At 34.2% G+C, this 17,700-nt stretch overlaps 1 protein-coding gene and 1 pseudogene across 1 annotated transcript in view; both read right to left on the bottom strand.

Annotated features, from left to right (window-relative positions):
- The window catches only part of KLHL8 (kelch like family member 8), a 100,436-nt gene that overhangs the window by 58,019 nt on the left and 24,717 nt on the right, over positions 1-17,700 (bottom strand). The window lies entirely within an intron of this gene.
- On the bottom strand, positions 3,033-5,490 carry LOC107518941 (annotated as a pseudogene).

Raw genomic sequence — 17,700 nt, 5'->3', positions numbered from 1 at the left:
TTAATCCTTAATGTATATAACTAAAACTGCCAATGAATGGCTGTATTTTTTTTTTTTTTTGTCCTCTTACATATATAAACATAGCCTCACTTTCCTAAAGTTAGAGCACTGTTTCAAGGCTTCTTAGAACTTTGCTCTCAGGCAATGTCCTCAGATGGGCTCAAGTAAAATTTCTTAAATCTACAAAGATTCAAGTCTTCTTTTCATTGACAACTACAAGGTTATTTGAAGATAGAAGTCATGTACAGGATGATGGAAGAATGACAGGAAGAGCCTGAGTTCCTGATGACCACTGAATCACCCAAACAATCTTACTTCAGGACTTGAGAGTCTGGATTTTCCAGTTGCAGAAAGGATAATTAATATCTGTATCTGATAAACAAAATGTGTCTGCTCCCAAATTTTGGAACAGGCACAGTGGCCTGCCCAGGCTTGCAGGCTTTCTTTCTCTATTAACTAGCAATTTAGGACTGTTCTTTTACTGGGTCAGTGAAAAAAGAAGGTATGACAGCCTTGAGAAAATCATCGGATGAAAACCACTGATTGAAGGAGAGAAATCAATGTGGAGGAGAGATTATTCCATGACATGACTGCTGTCCTACCCACAAGCTAGACCTAGACCAAATTGGAGACTGCTTACTGAAAACCCCTCAGAGACTGTCTGATCATAATTGATGTTCATTCTGACATAAACCAGCGCCCTTCCCCTGCCTTCTGCTTCATGCTGGTTCCTGGACCAGGCCATAGTCCTGACCTAGGTCTGTGTGTACTAACAACCAGGGTTGAGAATCAGATAAGGTATATGATTTTACTTCACTAGGCCTTGACCTGTTTGCACAGAAACTTTAAGACCATACCTTGAGGTTATCATGTTGCAACCTTTTGTAGATGATGTAATTCTTTTCTCTAAATGGTTGATGTCATGTCACCACAAACTAGAACTCATATACCCATAATTCTTACACAAATGGTGCTGAAAGAAACTCAGATTTTCAGAGAGATTTGTGATTCTCTTTGAAAGTTTATAAGCCAACACTGAAAAAGAGAAATTGTTATAATTGCATTTCTTTTTCAAGGAATCAGAACCAGAAGAAAAACTTTCAGCTAACTTCCTCAGGGGCAAAACTGGACTACAGAATAGAATAGCCTATTGTTGTTCAGCCTATCAGGGAGATTTCAGTTGCTACTTTTATCAGTAGCTGAGACTCAAATCATAAAAACCCAGAGGGTAACTGAATAAGTGCCTATCTGCAGTAGGTACCACACAAAGACTTTTATGTCACAACTATTGAGTAGAAAACAGATGAGGCCAAAGAAAGCTCAGAATAGAAGATGTGGAATCACCTTTGCTGCATGTTCATTGTGAAACAGCCACTTACATGTTAGTTAAGAATTTTTAAACTTCATTCTGAGTATTGCCCTTGAATCTGGAGTATCACTTTTATTTTTTAGAAAAAAAAAATTTAAAAAGAAATGTCCATCTTACCTACCTCTACTCCTCAATATGAACCATTTCTTCAAGCTCTGCTAAAAGTTCCACTCTTCTCTTCTCTAATGGAGCCCATTTCCCCTCTCCTTCAGGCTGCTGGCAGAAAACTCATGGTATATTTAAGGAGCAATTTGAGAAGAATTTAACAAAGTTTCTAGGAAACACTACAAGGAGCAACGCAATACTCCTGAGCTAGTAAGAGAACAGTTACCAAGACCTGGAGAGGGAGAAAGCTGTGTGCAGAGGCCTGCTGACTACATTAAAACCTTGATAAAGGAAAGCAGCTAATCTGTGGTGATGCTGCAAGAAGGGAACTGGGATAGAAATATCCTAGACTCTCTCTCCTCTTTGACCTCGTGACAACCTGCTAAAGGTAGCTGCTAGAAGTCAGAGTTCAAGGAAGTCCATTAATCTTGTCCATAAAGGTCAGCTTTTCTGGCATAAGGGAGGATAGGGAAGGATTAAGAGGGATCTAGAGAGGTAAGTGGAAGATATTCAGCACACCTGTTACTGCATTTTTACTCACATTGGGCTTATCACTTAGAATGCCCTCATTTCAACTGTCATATTATCCTCTGGTCTGGTCTAGGATTCAGTGTTTGACCTACTTTTAAACACAGAAATGCTTCTCTCCTCAGCTTTTTTATCTGTGTCACTCACATTAACCCTTAATTATACAGATCCTTTACTGTCACTTAAATGTTTCATATGTATATGTTTTTCTTATATTGTAGGCTCTGTGGACCAGAATTTATGACTTGCACTTCTTTTTCTATTTCCACAACACCTAACAGTGTTCAGCACAGACCAGTTGAAAGCAAATTGTAATCTTCATTCCCGCTCTCATTTTATCTCCACCCCTTCCCTGGTCCAAAAGAGGCTATACCTTCACATATTATTTGGGTACTTGAGGGAAAAAAATCGTTAAAATCAGTATGAGAAATTACAAGAGATCCAGATGTTAGGATATTTAAACAGATGTGTCAGTAAGGGGATCCCTGAAGCTGGGCAGTGGAGAATGATGGTGGAACCTCTGCTTGCACTTGCAGACACCTGCAACTTTTTACCTGAGGGTTTTTTTCTATGTGCCTGACCAGCCAAAGGCAAGGGAGGCTAGAAATGCTGGGAAGTTTGTCATCTCCCCTCTCCCCACAAGCAGCTCTCAAATATTGACTGAAGGGTGTTGGTGACTAAAAATCACAGCGACCTCACCTACCTGTTTGGAGGCAACTCTCCTGCTCAGTTACGTAGACTTCCTCAAGGGATTGAGCCCAGTTGTCCACAGAGGGTATCTGTATGTTGATGCACCCTTAATTAGCTTTCTTCCCTTTCTTTCTCCACTGCCAGTGCTGCTTGGAATCGCCTCTCAAATGGAAGACCGACTTCAATTCTGAGGTTTACTTCTAGGGTCAAATGATGTGATACCACCAGGTGGCAGGAATACATAAAGATCTGCTTTGCTTGATATAACGTCTCTGTCCTGATAGTTTCCCCTTTCCTTGCTTTCACGATAACTAAATATATTTCTGATCCACCTAAGAAAAATTATAAAGACAATTTTAAAAACTAAAGATAAATGTTAGTGTTGTTTTATCTTATAAAAGCAACATATGCTTATGGTTGAAATGTGAGAAAATAAAAATAACATTACTGTTTTAAAATGGCAACTTAATATCCTGCTTTGTATTATTTTGAACCATTTTCTTTACATTAATTAATGAGTTTTTAAAAATTGCTTTTGCTTCCCCCCCCACTCAAAACATATGCTGAATAACTTGCAAAGTTAAAAAATATTTACATTAACAACATTTAAAAATGATTGCAGAATGTTTCACTATATGAACTTAGTACTACTGTTCCTTTAATCAAGACTTTATTTTAGTTATTTTAAGTTTTTCAGTTTTCAACACAAAATTACTAGGTTGTATAACTTGTAGCTAAGTCATCAAGATATTTTGCAAAAAGTGGAATAACTACATCAAGGGCACATAAATTCAAAAGATTTCTATTAGCTTATCTAAGCGGCCCCTAGGAAGGTTTATACTTCTATCAGCAGCATATGAGCTTACTTCCTGACAACTCTATCAACTTGATTTTCTTTGTCTTTGCCCATGCTTAATTTTATTTCTTTGATTAATAAGAATGAACTTTTTAATATTTCCGTTGTTCATTTTCTTTTTTTCTTACTAAAATAACTTTTATTTGCATTTTCTACAAAAATAAAGTGGCAAATTCATGGCACGTGGTAATTTGGTCAGACATGAAACAAGTTTATGAAATCAGTAAATGCTGTTTTGTAAAGGGTCTTCTGTCACAATTTCGAGACAGGCCGTTCAGCAAAATCCAATACTATTACTTCAGTGCTTTATAAATAGAATTTTTTCCTACTTCCTGGGGCATGTGAACCTATTCATATTCTCCATATTTAAAACCGAAGGTTCCTTTCTGAAGAGATCTTTATTTTAAGGTAAAATGTAGTCCAAGTTCCTGAATTCCCACTTTCTTTTCACTCTTGAATTGTGTCTGTGAAATCTGAAGAAGGTATAATCCCGTTGATCGTGAAATGAGGCAACCTGCCTTCCAATGAATTGAGGATTATGGGGAAAGATAGGTGCAAACATCTGTCCCATAGAATGACCCTAACGTGTTGTAAAATTATTCAGAATCATTTCAGGTATGTGTTCTGTGGGGTCTTTGCTTCTTAATTTCCTACACAGACAATTACTCATTTTAAAATAAGCAGTTGGGCCACTTGGCAAGTGACTCAAAATTAATCCATTTGGTGTTTTACGATCTTCATGAATAACAATCAGATCTGTGAAGTCTCTGGCAATACACTGTGAAATAATCTTTTTCAGAGCCAGTCCTCTTCTGCAATAAATATGTGAATTTGGTATAACTGTGGATAGCTGTTCACAGAGTTGTACTGTTCTCCCATGAGGTCTATCTGATGTTATGATGAAAATATTAGGAGAAGTCTGTTGAAGTAAGAAGCAAATACATCTGTAGCTTCATCATAAGCAATCTCTTCATCATTAGAGTCTACTGTGGCTTCATCATGCACTTGCTGGTTGTCAGTGGTCTTGGGTATAGGCTTTGGTGGAGCCTTGGAACCAGGAGCCTCTCTCTCTTTTTAAGTTTTTTCTTAGCTGCCAACCTTTCCTTTCTCTGCTGCTGTTTCCACCACGTAAACATTAAATGTGGCCTAAGTGTCCCCCATTGCTTGTTCTTAATCTCCAAAATGCTGAAGCATGGAGGAAAGGCAGTGCTTTAGGGGGCTGGACCCCACTTTCCATTGCCCCATCCTCAGCAACTGCAGCCTTCTGAAGTTCTTGGGTAGCTGTTTTGTGTTTCAGGCCTTTATTTCGTGCTGCAGCTCTTCTTCCTGCATCCTCCATAGTATCGTCTTTTTTTTAAAATGAACTGTATTGTTTCTCTACATAATGGCAGTTGTAGGAAGACAATGCTGCTGTAATATTAGCAGAAGGTCATGCTGCTATTGCTTTGTTATTCAGCTGGTTACTCCTCCTCCAAGAACAGGCCTAAGTAAGAGAGGCCTCCGACTGCTCCTTGCTTCAGATATACCTAATTCACACTTAAGTTTAACCTTGACCCCTGTACCCATGACTCACACATCAGTCTTTCCGGTAAGCTACTGGAACTCTCCATTGGCTTTCCTATCCATATTAAATTTTGGCATATTGAGTCCTGACTTCCAATCTGTTACTATACTCAACTTCCTTAGTGCTACCCAAATTCTCTTGGCTTCCAAAATTTGAAGTAGTCGAACTTCTTTTTAATCTTTTCTCTTTTTTTGTACCCAAATTCAATCAAACATAATTATACAGTTTCCTTGTCCACAATATCTCACAGATTTTCTGCTAACACTATCTCTACAACAATGACTCTTTTAAACCTATCTCATTCTGTTAGAATGACTTCTCCCAACTGAGAGCTTATAGAGTTTTAAACATACAATTTAAAAAATTATTTTAAAATAACTAAACTTATATAGCACTTAATGACATATATATGCATACATAAGGTAGAAAGGATAACTAAATGAAATGGCGTACTTGCCTCTGTGGGATCCTTTCCAAACACATCCCTCCCTCTCTCTCTCACAGAGGTAAACGCTATCCTGAATGTAATGTTTATCATTCCCATATATTTCTTTGTACTTTTACCCTATTTGCATTTATTTTTCAGGTTTTCAAACTTTAAGTGAATGATATCATATTACATGTCTTTTTCTGCAACTTTTTTTTCTTGCTTAACATTGAATTTATAAGATTTGTCTCACAATGCATTTAGCTGTGCTTTATTCATTTTTTACTGTGTGCATATACCCTAATTTACTCATCTATCCTGTTGATGGGTATTGAGCTATTTCCAGTATTTTCTATTACAGGCAATGCTGCTATGAACTCTTGTGACATGTACAAGTTTACATATCAAATGCAAGAGTTCCTTGAGAAGTGGAATTGCTGCTTCCACAGTATTCATGACTTTGATGTCACTAGATAATGCCACGTTGTCTTCCAAGCTGGTTATATCAATTTTACGATTTTAAGAAAAGTTTCTGAGGATTTCACTTGTACCAAATTCTGGCCAACTCTTAGTTTTGCCAGACTTTAATTTTTGCAAACCTGCTAGATATAAAATAAATCTCTTGGTTTTAATTTGCATATATCTAGTTTTGAGTGAAGTTTTAATGTTTCATATGTTTATTACCAATTCAGATATACTTTTCTGCAAATTTTCTGTTTAATTTTTTTCTTAATTTTTCTATTGGATTTTTGTGGGTTTTTTCTGAGTTTTTTAGAAGTAATTTTTGTATTCTAAATAGTAATTCTCTGTTCATTATATAGGTTTTGAGTTTCTTCTTCTACTTTATGCTTATCTTCTTTCTTTTGAAAATCAGAAGTTCTTAATAAGAATATAATAATGTAATATCATTAATATAATAATATAATATCAATAATATAATATAATAATATAATATCGCTTTTACCTAATGAGTTGATCTTTTTATATCTTCCTTAAGAAACTCTTTCCTATTCCTGAGACATAAAGACATTTTTAAAAATCTTTTGAGACTTGTCTTTCATATTTAAATCCTTAGTCTGCCTAAATTTATTATTATAAATAACATTTATAATATGCCTACATCATAGCCAGCCTGTAGGAAATACTCAATATTTTTCCACCTCTTTTTTTATTCTCTGAATTATTATTTTAAGTAAATGTTTTTTTAAAAGCTTATTTCAAGCTAAATGTATTTTTTAGAACCACTCCACAATGCATTCTTTGTCATTTTTAGATGTTGCATAAACTACCAAAAACACTGGCAAGCCAACAATTTGCCACAATCAGCATTTAATTCTTGGATGAATCACTAGATTTAGAGTGAGATAAGTTCTGGGTCCATATTGTAGATGTAGAGATATTTGTACATATTTGACCTGCTGGATGAAGAAATTATAAAAGTATCCTTGTGTTATCCTTTGAGATGAATTAGATATGCTATGTCTTTGAGGGAGAAAAAAGCGTGGTTGTTGTCATTTAATCATCTATCACAACCTCTAACTATAGCAAGTCAAGCATTAAAAATTATGATCTATGCTTCATATTGTTTATTTAAATATGACCTCCTTGATTGACTATGGAGGTGTATTATAAATTACAGAGTCTCTCTCTCTTCAGGTTTTTCAAGCCCTGCTAGTTCCTAATGTACCCCCAGGGGCAAGCTATGCCTATTCAACGACTTGGATCCAGAAATGTGGCCAAAACTTTAGTCTTTGGGATAAGCATGTTGGGAGGAAGAGAAGACACTGCAGTAATCTGTAGTTGTAAAACGCTTGGCGCTCCCTCTGCTGGAACATGTTGCTAAAGGAGCACAAGTGAAAGAAGTGCTTTATCTCAGCGGGAGGTAAAAAATGGAAACGAAAGGAAACAAATGACTTTCTCTAAGTTAGCTTTGGGAAAGTTTAAAATACCAGTAGTCTTTCTTCTAGGGTTTTTGAAGAATTTTTCACGTTTCTTTTTACTTTAGGAATTTGCCTTATAGAAGGGAAAAACATGAACTTGATTTGTTAATTGACACATTACAGGAGCAGCCTTACTGAAGAAAACAACCTCGTTTTAGAACACTGATGACTGAAAATTTATTTATAGCCTAGACTTTTATTCACTATATAATTTTTGGAAAGTCATTTAATTTCTCTGTACTGTGTCCCTCTAATTTTAAAGTGAAGACGACAATAATAGCTCCAGACTCTTTGATAATGGGAGGGTAAACAAGAAGGCAATAGATGTGAAACAAACATTCAAAGTGCCACACACACTCGTGGCTAAAATCCCAGAACTAGCTGGTAGCCATGTTCCCAGATTGACAGAGTGTTGAGTCCTCGGCACTGAGTCAGGTCCTGGTGACACAGTAATGAATAAAGCATGTTCCTCACCCTCCCAGAACTCAGTTTAACAACCTACTGGGAAAAAACATTATAATAACACAAACAATAACAATAAAACATGGCAAATCCTACAAAAGGATAATGTTTGGGAAGATTATGCAGAAATCATTTTCTGGATAATCAGAAAAATCTTCAAAGAAAAGTTGTATTTGAGCTTGGACTTGAACAGTGAGGTACTTTCTTTCTTAAATTGTTTATTTAGCTATTCTAAATAGAAACTCTCTTCCAAAAATGTTTTTAAAAAACATAATAATTCAGAGAACAGAAAGTTAGCCTAGTTCTAGTTTATTTCATTGAAAGACAACAAACAACATATTGATGCAACCGTTGGTTAAACAAACAAATCATTAGACAGATAAATACATCAGCATTGTAGGCATGAAGAAAATGTTGGCTGATATACGGGAAGAAATTAATGAAGTGATAGATTATAAGTTACATATTTATCATTTATAACCTACTTCTGAAAGTAATGTTAGACTTGATAGCTCTTAGTTGCTATATTGAAGATAACAATATAAATCTAACATTGATAATGAGGATAAGTTCTGGTTTTGTTCTCCATTCAGAAAAAAAAATCTGTACCTTGTTAATACCTTTTTGGTCCTTGGATGCTTAGCATTACATTGTATAGCCCATGCACTTAACTTAGCCCTTGCTGATTTCTCAACAAGCATATTCTTAGAGCAGGGGGAAAAAAAATTCATATCTATAATTGCCTATATTAGAAAAGAAGAAAGATCTTAAATCAATAATTGTATGCCTTAAGAAACTAGAAAACCAAGAACAAATTAAATTGATACCAGAGGGGAAGAAATAATAAATTAATAGAATTATATGAAATAGAGAAGATAAAAACAAAAGAGAAAATGACAACGAAATGGCAACGCTTAAGCAAGACTGACCAAGAACAAAAAAGAAAGACTCAAATTACAAAAATCACAACTGAAAGCAGGGACATTACTATCAACCTTACAGAAATAACAAAGGATTACAAGGGAATACTATGAAAACTCTATCCCATATAGGTCAAGATAACCTACATGAAATGAACAGATTCCTGGATCTGTTTCATTCTTTGAAGCTAGTATTACTCTGATACCAACAAAGACATCATAAGAACAGAAAACTATATAAAACCACTGTCATGAATATAGTTGCTAAAATCCTTAATAAAGTACTAAGGAACCGAAGCCAGAATCATTTTTTAAAAATGTACCCATTGTTCAACCAATGAAAATCAATCAGTTTAATATATCATTTTAAAGAATGAATGGGGAAAAAAACACATGATTATCTCAGTAGATGCAGGAAAAGCATTTGACAAAATCTGAAACCACTTCATGATAAAAATACACAACAAACTAGAAACAGAAGAGAACTTCTTCAACCTAACGAAGGCTCTCTATGAAAACCCCACAGCTAACATGATACTTAATGATATACTTAATGATGAAAGGCTAAAAGCTCTCCTGTAAGATCATGAACAGGAATGTTTCCTCTTGACAATTCTTTTCAACATTGTATAGGAGGTTTATCCAGGGAAGTTAGCCAAGAAACAAAAAAAAAAAGGAAGTAAAGAAGGAAGGAAGGAAAGAAAGAAAAGAAAGAAAAAAGGAAAGGAAAGGAAAAGAAAGGAAAGGAAAGGAAAGGGAAGGGAAGGGAAGGGAAGGGAAGGGAAGGGAAGGAAGGAAGGAAGGAAGGAAGGAAGGAAGGAAGGAAGGAAGGAAGGAAGAAGAAAGAAGAAAGAAAGAAAGAAAGAAAGAAAGAAAGAAAGAAAGAAAAAGAAGTAAAAGTTTTTATGTTCCAAATTGGAAAGGAAGAAGTAAAAGTTGTTATGTTCACATATGACATGATTTTGTATATAGACATTCATAAGGAATCCACACACACATAAAAACTATTAGGGCTAGTAAATGAATTCGGCAAGTCTGTAGGACACAAGATCAATATAAAAAATTGATTGCATTTTTATGTCTAGAATGAACGATCCAAAAATGAAATTAAGAAAATAATTCAATTATAATAGTGTCAAAAGAAATATAAAACTTAGATACTGAAAACTATAAAATATTGTTGAAAAAATGAAAAAAGACCTAAATAAATGGAAAAACATCTCATATTCATCAATCGGAAAATTTAATATCATTAAGATGACAATCTTCTCCAAATTCCAAATTGGTTTAGAGGTTCAGCAGCTGGGATAGCTGCCTTTTTTTTTTTTTTTGACCAATATTGACAAGCTGATCTTAAAATTCAAATGAAAGAGCAAGGCACACAGAATAGACAAAACAATCTTTAAAGGAACAACAAAACTGGAGAATTTACATTTTTCAATTTTAAAACTTACTACAAAGTTACAGTAATCGAGGGTGCGGTGCTGTGAGAAAAGTAGATATTGAGTATTCACAAGCAGAAGATTGAATTTGGACCCCTATTTCATACTGCGTACAAAAATTAACTTAAAATAGGTCAAAGACCTAAATGTAAAAACTAAAACTAAAACTCTTAGAAGAAAACCTAGGCATAAATCTTTGTGGCTTTGAATTAGACAACAATTTTTAAATATGACAACAACAGCACAAGTAATAAAAGACAAAACTTAAAAATTGGGCTTCCTCAACAATAAAAACTTTGGTGCTTCAAAGGACACCATCAAGAAAATGAAACGATAATTTATAAAATAAGAGAAAATATTTGCAAATCACATATTTGATAAGGGACCTGTATCCAAAGTACATAAAAATTATTCACATCCACACAATAAAAAGACAACCCAATTTTAAAATATGCAAAAGACTTGAATAAATATTTCTCCAAATAAGATATGTAAATGGCCAATAAGCTCATGGATAGATGCTTAACCTCATTAGTCATTAGCAAAATTGCAAATCAAAACCACAATGTGATACCACTTCATGCTCTCTAGGCTGGCTATAATCAAAAAGACAAACAGTAACAAATGTTAATGAGAATGTGGAGAAATTGGAACCCTCATACACTGCTGGTGGGAATATAAAATGGTATAACCACCTTGGAAAACAGTTTGCAGTTCCTCAAAATTAAAAATAGAGTTATCATATGACATAGCAATTCCACTCCTTGGTATTTACCCAAGAGAATTGAGAACTATGTTTATATAAGAACTTGTATATAAACATTCATAGCAGCATTATTTTAATAGCCTCAAAGTAAAAACAACTCAAACGTTCATCAACTGGTGAATGGATAAACAAAATGTGTTATGTCCATAGAAGGAATATTATTTAGTAATAAAAAAAAAATGAAGTACTGATATAGGCTAAGTGAAAGAAATCAGACACAAAATACCACATATTCTATTATTCTATTTACATGTAATTCCCAGAACAGGCACATTTAGAGACCAAAAGTAGATTAGTGGTTGCCAGGGAGTGCGGGTGACTGGTAATACGTGTGAAGTTCTTTGTGCAGTGGTGAAAATGCTCCAGAATTAGAGAGTGGTGATAGTCGCACAACTTTGTGAATGTTTCAAAGCCACTGAAATGTGCATTTAAAACCTTAAACTAAATAATAATAATAATAATAATAATAATAATAACCTCGATAACATTTTACAGCTTTGAAGGTAGGTAATCATACTTAACACTTTACAACACTAGTGATCGTTAGTGTTTAAAATCTATTCCAGATACTAACTTATTTAGTTCTCATTAATGGCTTACGATGTAGTTCTAATATGATCTCCACTTTTTATAGGAAGAAACGCAAACTCTAAGAGGTTAAGTAACTTGCCTAAAGTTGCGCAATAAGAAAGGGACAGAGTTGAGATTCAAACCCAAGCAGTCTGACATGGAAGGCCATTCAAACAGAGCTTTATTTGGCTTGTCATTGTGACTATGCAACAGAATACTAAAGAAACTTGTAAATAGAAAATAACTTTCTAAAAAAATAATTCATGGCGACAAAAATTATTGTGGATATTGGAAAATGTAATCTTTTAAAATAGAAGAATAAAAAAATTTTTATTAATAATTATCCTGAATTTAAAAAAATCTCTTTTCTGGCATATACATATCAGATATTATTGGCCGCATGTAAATCCCAAAGTTTCCACATTAATTTTTTTTGAAAGGTATGTCTTATTAAATTTTTGAGTTCTATTTGTAACACTCAATAGAATGAGAAATATTCACTTTATTTTGAAGTGGAAGTTGGAAAAAACAGGATGGGGCATTTGGCTCTCATAATTAACAAGGGCTGAGTTTCTTTTAATGCTGCCAACTCAAGCAGACTCAGTGAGGCTTGTGCTGCAAGTTGCTGTTAACAGTGGGATTCAGTTCACACTGGCAAGTCTGGCCAAGGTCCACTTTGTCTCTGCACAGAGGGGAGCACTTAAGAGAAAGCGAGGGCTTATTATCTCCCATGCCAAGATTAATCTGCTGTATGTTCACTCATATTCATTATAAAAACCCCTAAAGAAGTTTGTCTCTTGTCCCAAAGAGAGCTATTTGTTAGAAAATGTCTAAACCCAATGTAATCATTGATTATCTTGAAATACAGGAAACTCTTCATGTGAAATCATAAATGAGGGACACGAGATGAAGGGCAGTGCCTAAGTGCTGGAGATGGCAATGAGTCTGACTGTTGCCACTCTTGCCCACTATAATCCACAGTAGCCAAATGAAAATGAAGCTAGAAAACAATTGAAATCACAATATTTTACTTTCTTAATGCACTTAAAACCCAAATTTCTTACAATGGCCTATAAAACCCTACAAAATCTAGCTCCTGGCTGCATATCCGACCCTCTTTCTCTCTTACTTCTAGTTTCTTTAACAACAAATTGCAGAGAAACAAAGAGTTTAAGGAAGAACTATAAGTTTCAAGAAACTTAAGAGACCTAAAAAGCACATACAACATGTAAATTCTGGTTGAATTCTGAATTGAATAAGACAATCATAAAAAAATTATGAGGCTATTGGAGTTACTTGAACATGAATTGGGTATTTGTATTAAGAATCGTTGTTAATTTTTCAGGAGTAATAATGGTATTGTAATCATGTTTTTTAAAAAGAGCCCTTATCTTTTAGGGATACATACTAAAATTCAGGTGAACTAATATGATATCTGACATTGACTTCAAAATAATCTAATGAGTAGGGGAGGAGTGTGGAGGTATAAATAAAACAAGATCAGCTATGAGGAGATAATTATTGAAGATGGAGTTTATTATGTAATTCTTTCTACTTTCCCTAGGTTCCTTGACTTTTTTGCTCACTTGCTGCTAGTTCTCTCCAAACCCAAGACACTATCATTTTGCTCTTAATTTATTCTAAAGCCGTATAAAACCCTGTCAGTTGGGATTACCACCAATTTCCACTTGATCACTTTCGTGCCTTCTTAAATTATTCTCACCTTCTCCATTGTGGTTCTCCAAAATGTCCCTTCATTATCAGGCCCTCAGATGCTGTGACTCCCCTACTCCAACAGAAGATGTCATCTTCTTCTTTGCCTTTGAAGGCTTAGGTCATCTCCCATGAAATCTCTTGCCTTTGTGCCTTCTAAAAATCTCTCTTACCATAACTCTCTTGAAATTTACCATGTTTAATTCTTGGATAAGTTTTACTTTGGATCTTTTTTATTTGATTACTTGTCCATTTTAAACATAATTAAAATAAAATCAAGTCCAAAATTCAAGAATAAAATGTATATATCAAAAAAATTATTTTAATATACTTATATATGCAAACATATATCACTGATCATAAAACCATGTGTTTTTGTAGCAAACATTGAGAATAGTCACAGGAGTCTCCCAAAAGAAGAAAGCATTTGGGTAACTGCATTTGGAAAAACTCACTAAGAGAACAAAATCAGATTACACAAAGAGGAAGGACCTTTAAATTTAAACTTTATTGTTTCCATATTGATTTAATTCTTTAACTCTTGATTTAGCAATCCTGTTTCAAAGTTGCTATTTTCAAGTTGGTATTTTAAGATTTCTGTAAGCATCTAAACAGCAGGTTTTTGTTTTGTTTTGGTTTTTTGCCTACTAAAAAAAGAGGAAAGTAAGGCTATGATTTATGTTCATCATTGTATCACCAATGCTCAGCACTTAATAGATTATCCAAAAGTATTAGCTGGATTAATTAATATATGACCAACTTAAATGTTTACCACCTTTTTCCTTTATTCATTTAAATGACTATTTATCAACAGCCTATCAAGTACTAATGAAAGGTCATCATATGACCTTCAGGGAAAGTGTTGGAGCCAGAGGGAAATTTATATTTTAAGGTCCACTGGTGTGAAGAAAGTTGGTGTGTAAGACAGAAAAAAAGGAAGTTTGGCTAGAATGTAGTGACAGAGTGAAAGAGAAATGGGAGAGGGGATAAGATGTGCAGCCATGGGCTAGATTTTGCAGGGTTTTATAGGCCGTTATAAGGACTTTGTGTTTTAATCTCAATGGGAAGCCATTAGAAAAGCAAAATATTATGATCCGATTTTTTTCCTAGCCTTATTTTCATTCCCACTACTGTGCAGACAATGGATTATAGTGGGGCAAGAGTGGAAATAGGCAGAGTTCTTGCTGTTTCCAGTGCTTAGGCACTGCCCTAACCTTGTGTCCTGTTGTGACTTTACATAGTACTTTTCTATGCTCAAGATAAACTTGAGTCAGAGAAGACTATAACATAGGGGAGTTAAGAATGCTTAACCGTATGTAACACCAACATCGGGGTGAAAGAAAACCCAGGAAGAGGAAGGAAGAGGTAAAATATAAAGCAAATATTATATCTCTTCCCAGTAATCTTTATTCTAATTGGATCTCATTTGAATCAAGTTAGTTCCTTCAATAAATCTTAACAACAGTTCCAAATATAATTATGAAGAGTTTCCTTGGCTCATTGGTGATTGAGACTAAGTCCCAGTCCCTGCACTGTTAAATTCAAGCTCCCATTGGTACTTAGTACTTATAGGGTCATAGCCTTCTGTGTTGAAAACTAGCAAGGTCTTTGATAAAATATGATAATGGCTGTGAGTATAAACCAAAAGTCTTAAGTTAAAAAAACAGGCTAAAGTTTTATAGAAGAGAAAATTTTTCTAGAAGTAGTGAAAATTCAGAATAATTTAAAGAATAGTACTATGAAAACTTATTTAATTTAGTAATAATATTTCAGTTAATATTAATAAATATTCAGAGTATTCTATTAGATACAATTGTAGAATCAAATATTTGATAAATATACAATGGATTATAAATAAAATATATTTGGAAAAATGCGCTAAGATTTTATATTTATAATTATGAATCAATGAACAGTAAACATGATAAAATAAGAATTAGAGAACTTCAAATATTTTGCAAGAGTTTTTTGTTAAAAAAACAATCATTGGCAAAGATTTAAATGAAATGATAATGCCTGTGTTCACAAAGGTGTAGGAAAAAACAAACGCTCAGATATAATGGAATACTATGCAACGACTAAAAAGAGTGAAGCAAATCCATATATAATGACATGAAATTATGCTCACAATCTATTTTTGAACTGAAAAATGCAGTGCCAGGATGTCATCTTATGTTTGTGGAAATAATAATGGATGAGTATGTATTTGGATTTTCATAGACAATGGTATTTCTCAATGAGGCCTGCTCTGGACTTCCTGTTTAAAATTGCATCCCAGACAGCTTACATTCCTAACCCCCTCTTGCTCTGTTTTACTTGTTTTTTCTATAGCACTTAGCACCTTCTAACATACCACATAATTTAGATATGTATTATTAGTTGACTTTTTCCCTCTAGAATCTAAACTCTGTGAGAATAATTTGTCTATTTTGTTCAGAGATTTTCCAAGAGTCTATCTAGGTAGGACATTGCCTGGCACAATAGTAGGTACTCAATAAAGAGCTGTTGAATAATGAATGAATGGAAGGATTCTAGGGGAATAAGATTAAGGGAAGGAGTGGCTTTTATTATGCACTTTATAAATTTTTTTATTGCTAAGTTTTTTATGATTATGTTTTACCTTTGTTATTTAAAATTACATATAACAGAACTACAAATTCTGTATTTGGTTTTGAAAAGATGTTTATAAAAGTATAGTATCACTGATCCTTTGAGTTATTGTAACCCTAGTTTTCACTTCCTAGGAAAATAAAGGATGTGTTCAGTCTGAGTCATAGCCATCGTTAAGAACCTTGCCTAAGGTCAAACATGACTAATTACAGAAGTGTAGACTCATGTTTTAGTTGTGTAAACAAAAAATTAACTAAGTTCTAAATCTCTTTCTCCTATAAAAACATCCATTGATTTACAACTTTCTCCCTGTTCAATCGTTAACTCCTTGAGTGCAAGGGTTGAATCTTACTTAATTTTAGAGTTCTCTAGGCTTAGCTCAAATCTCAAACTTTCATGAAAATTCCCTGCATATTCTTTAAGTAATCTTTCATTCTTTACACATGTATGGTGAACAGAGAGTACAAATTTTCCTGAAAAATCCAGATTTCAAATTCTTGAACCATTTTTCTTGTATAAAATCTCAATGTCCTAGCAATTCTATAATTCAGTATCCAAGCTCCGATCTCCTAGATATCTCTGCAGCTCCGAGAAAGGGCACAAACATACTCTATAAGTTTTAAAAACAGGAGACAGCATGACAGCTTAGAAGAATGTAATCTTTGAAGTAAGACCTCTGGAACCCTAAACTTTTACTAACAGCGTCTCCTTGAGTAACCTCTCTGAGTATCTGTTTTGCATAAAACAAGGAATTGTAAAACCTAATCTGAGGCAAAGTTGTGAGAACTAAATGAAATAATGTATATAAAAGACCTACTAGAGTGTCTATGTAGCACACAGAAAATGCTTAATCAATGGCATCTTTTACTGTTTATCAAGAGACAGTACTAGAAGTATGGCAGTTTATTCCTGTATGCATCACTCAGTTCTTATTTCTCTGTCCTGTTCTTTACTTTTCCTATCTGTGCATTTTTTTCCCTGTAAACCAGGATGTAAACTGCTTAAAGGAAGCTTAAATTTTTAAATAATATTGTTTATGGTGCCTAGAACAGTGATGGGCATAATAAATGATTGTTGATGGAACAAAACAAAACAATGTTTGACCTCTCAGTTTGGGCATCTAGCACTAATATGGAATCATTAACATGAACAATGTCTGTGGAACATCAACAGGTATGTGGTTTTTTAACTAGAGTTATTAAACACATATTTATTGAATGCTCATTATGTGCCAAACTCTGTTGTTAGCTGCAGTTCTGTCATGTTTTCTATTAAGACCAATTCACTTGACATTGTATGTGCTTGGCATGAAAAACAGGGTAAGAATTTTGTTTTCAAAAGGGGCATAGTTAACTGGTAGACTCTCTGCCAAAGCAATTTCCCCTCCCTTCTTTTCACCCCCTAAAGAGACAATTGGTTACATTCTAAGCCAATGCTTGTTCAGAGAGTGGGCAGCAAGCCGTGGGCAGCCTGCTTGCTTAATGTTAAGCTAGATCTTTGTGTGTTTTATTATATTAATTAGTGTATTGGCAAGGTCGAATGGGATTTTTAAACCAGCGGGGGTTTTGCTGATCCCTTAATTTGCAGTTTGTAACGGCTCTTTTGTTTTTGTTTTTGTTTAATTCTTACACTCATTAAACATTTCAATCTAGCATGAGCTGTAACTCCCTGTAATGCCAGAGTTTTAGGGAGTGATGTATAAAGATGGATGGAGGCTATGGTGAAAAGGGCAAAGTGC

The sequence above is a fragment of the Rousettus aegyptiacus genome, unplaced genomic scaffold, assembly GCF_014176215.1.
Source record: "Rousettus aegyptiacus isolate mRouAeg1 unplaced genomic scaffold, mRouAeg1.p scaffold_m13_p_10, whole genome shotgun sequence".
NCBI lineage: Eukaryota > Metazoa > Chordata > Mammalia > Chiroptera > Pteropodidae > Rousettus > Rousettus aegyptiacus.
Note: the sequence above shows the minus strand (reverse complement) of the source record. Positions and strands in the feature narration are given on the sequence as shown.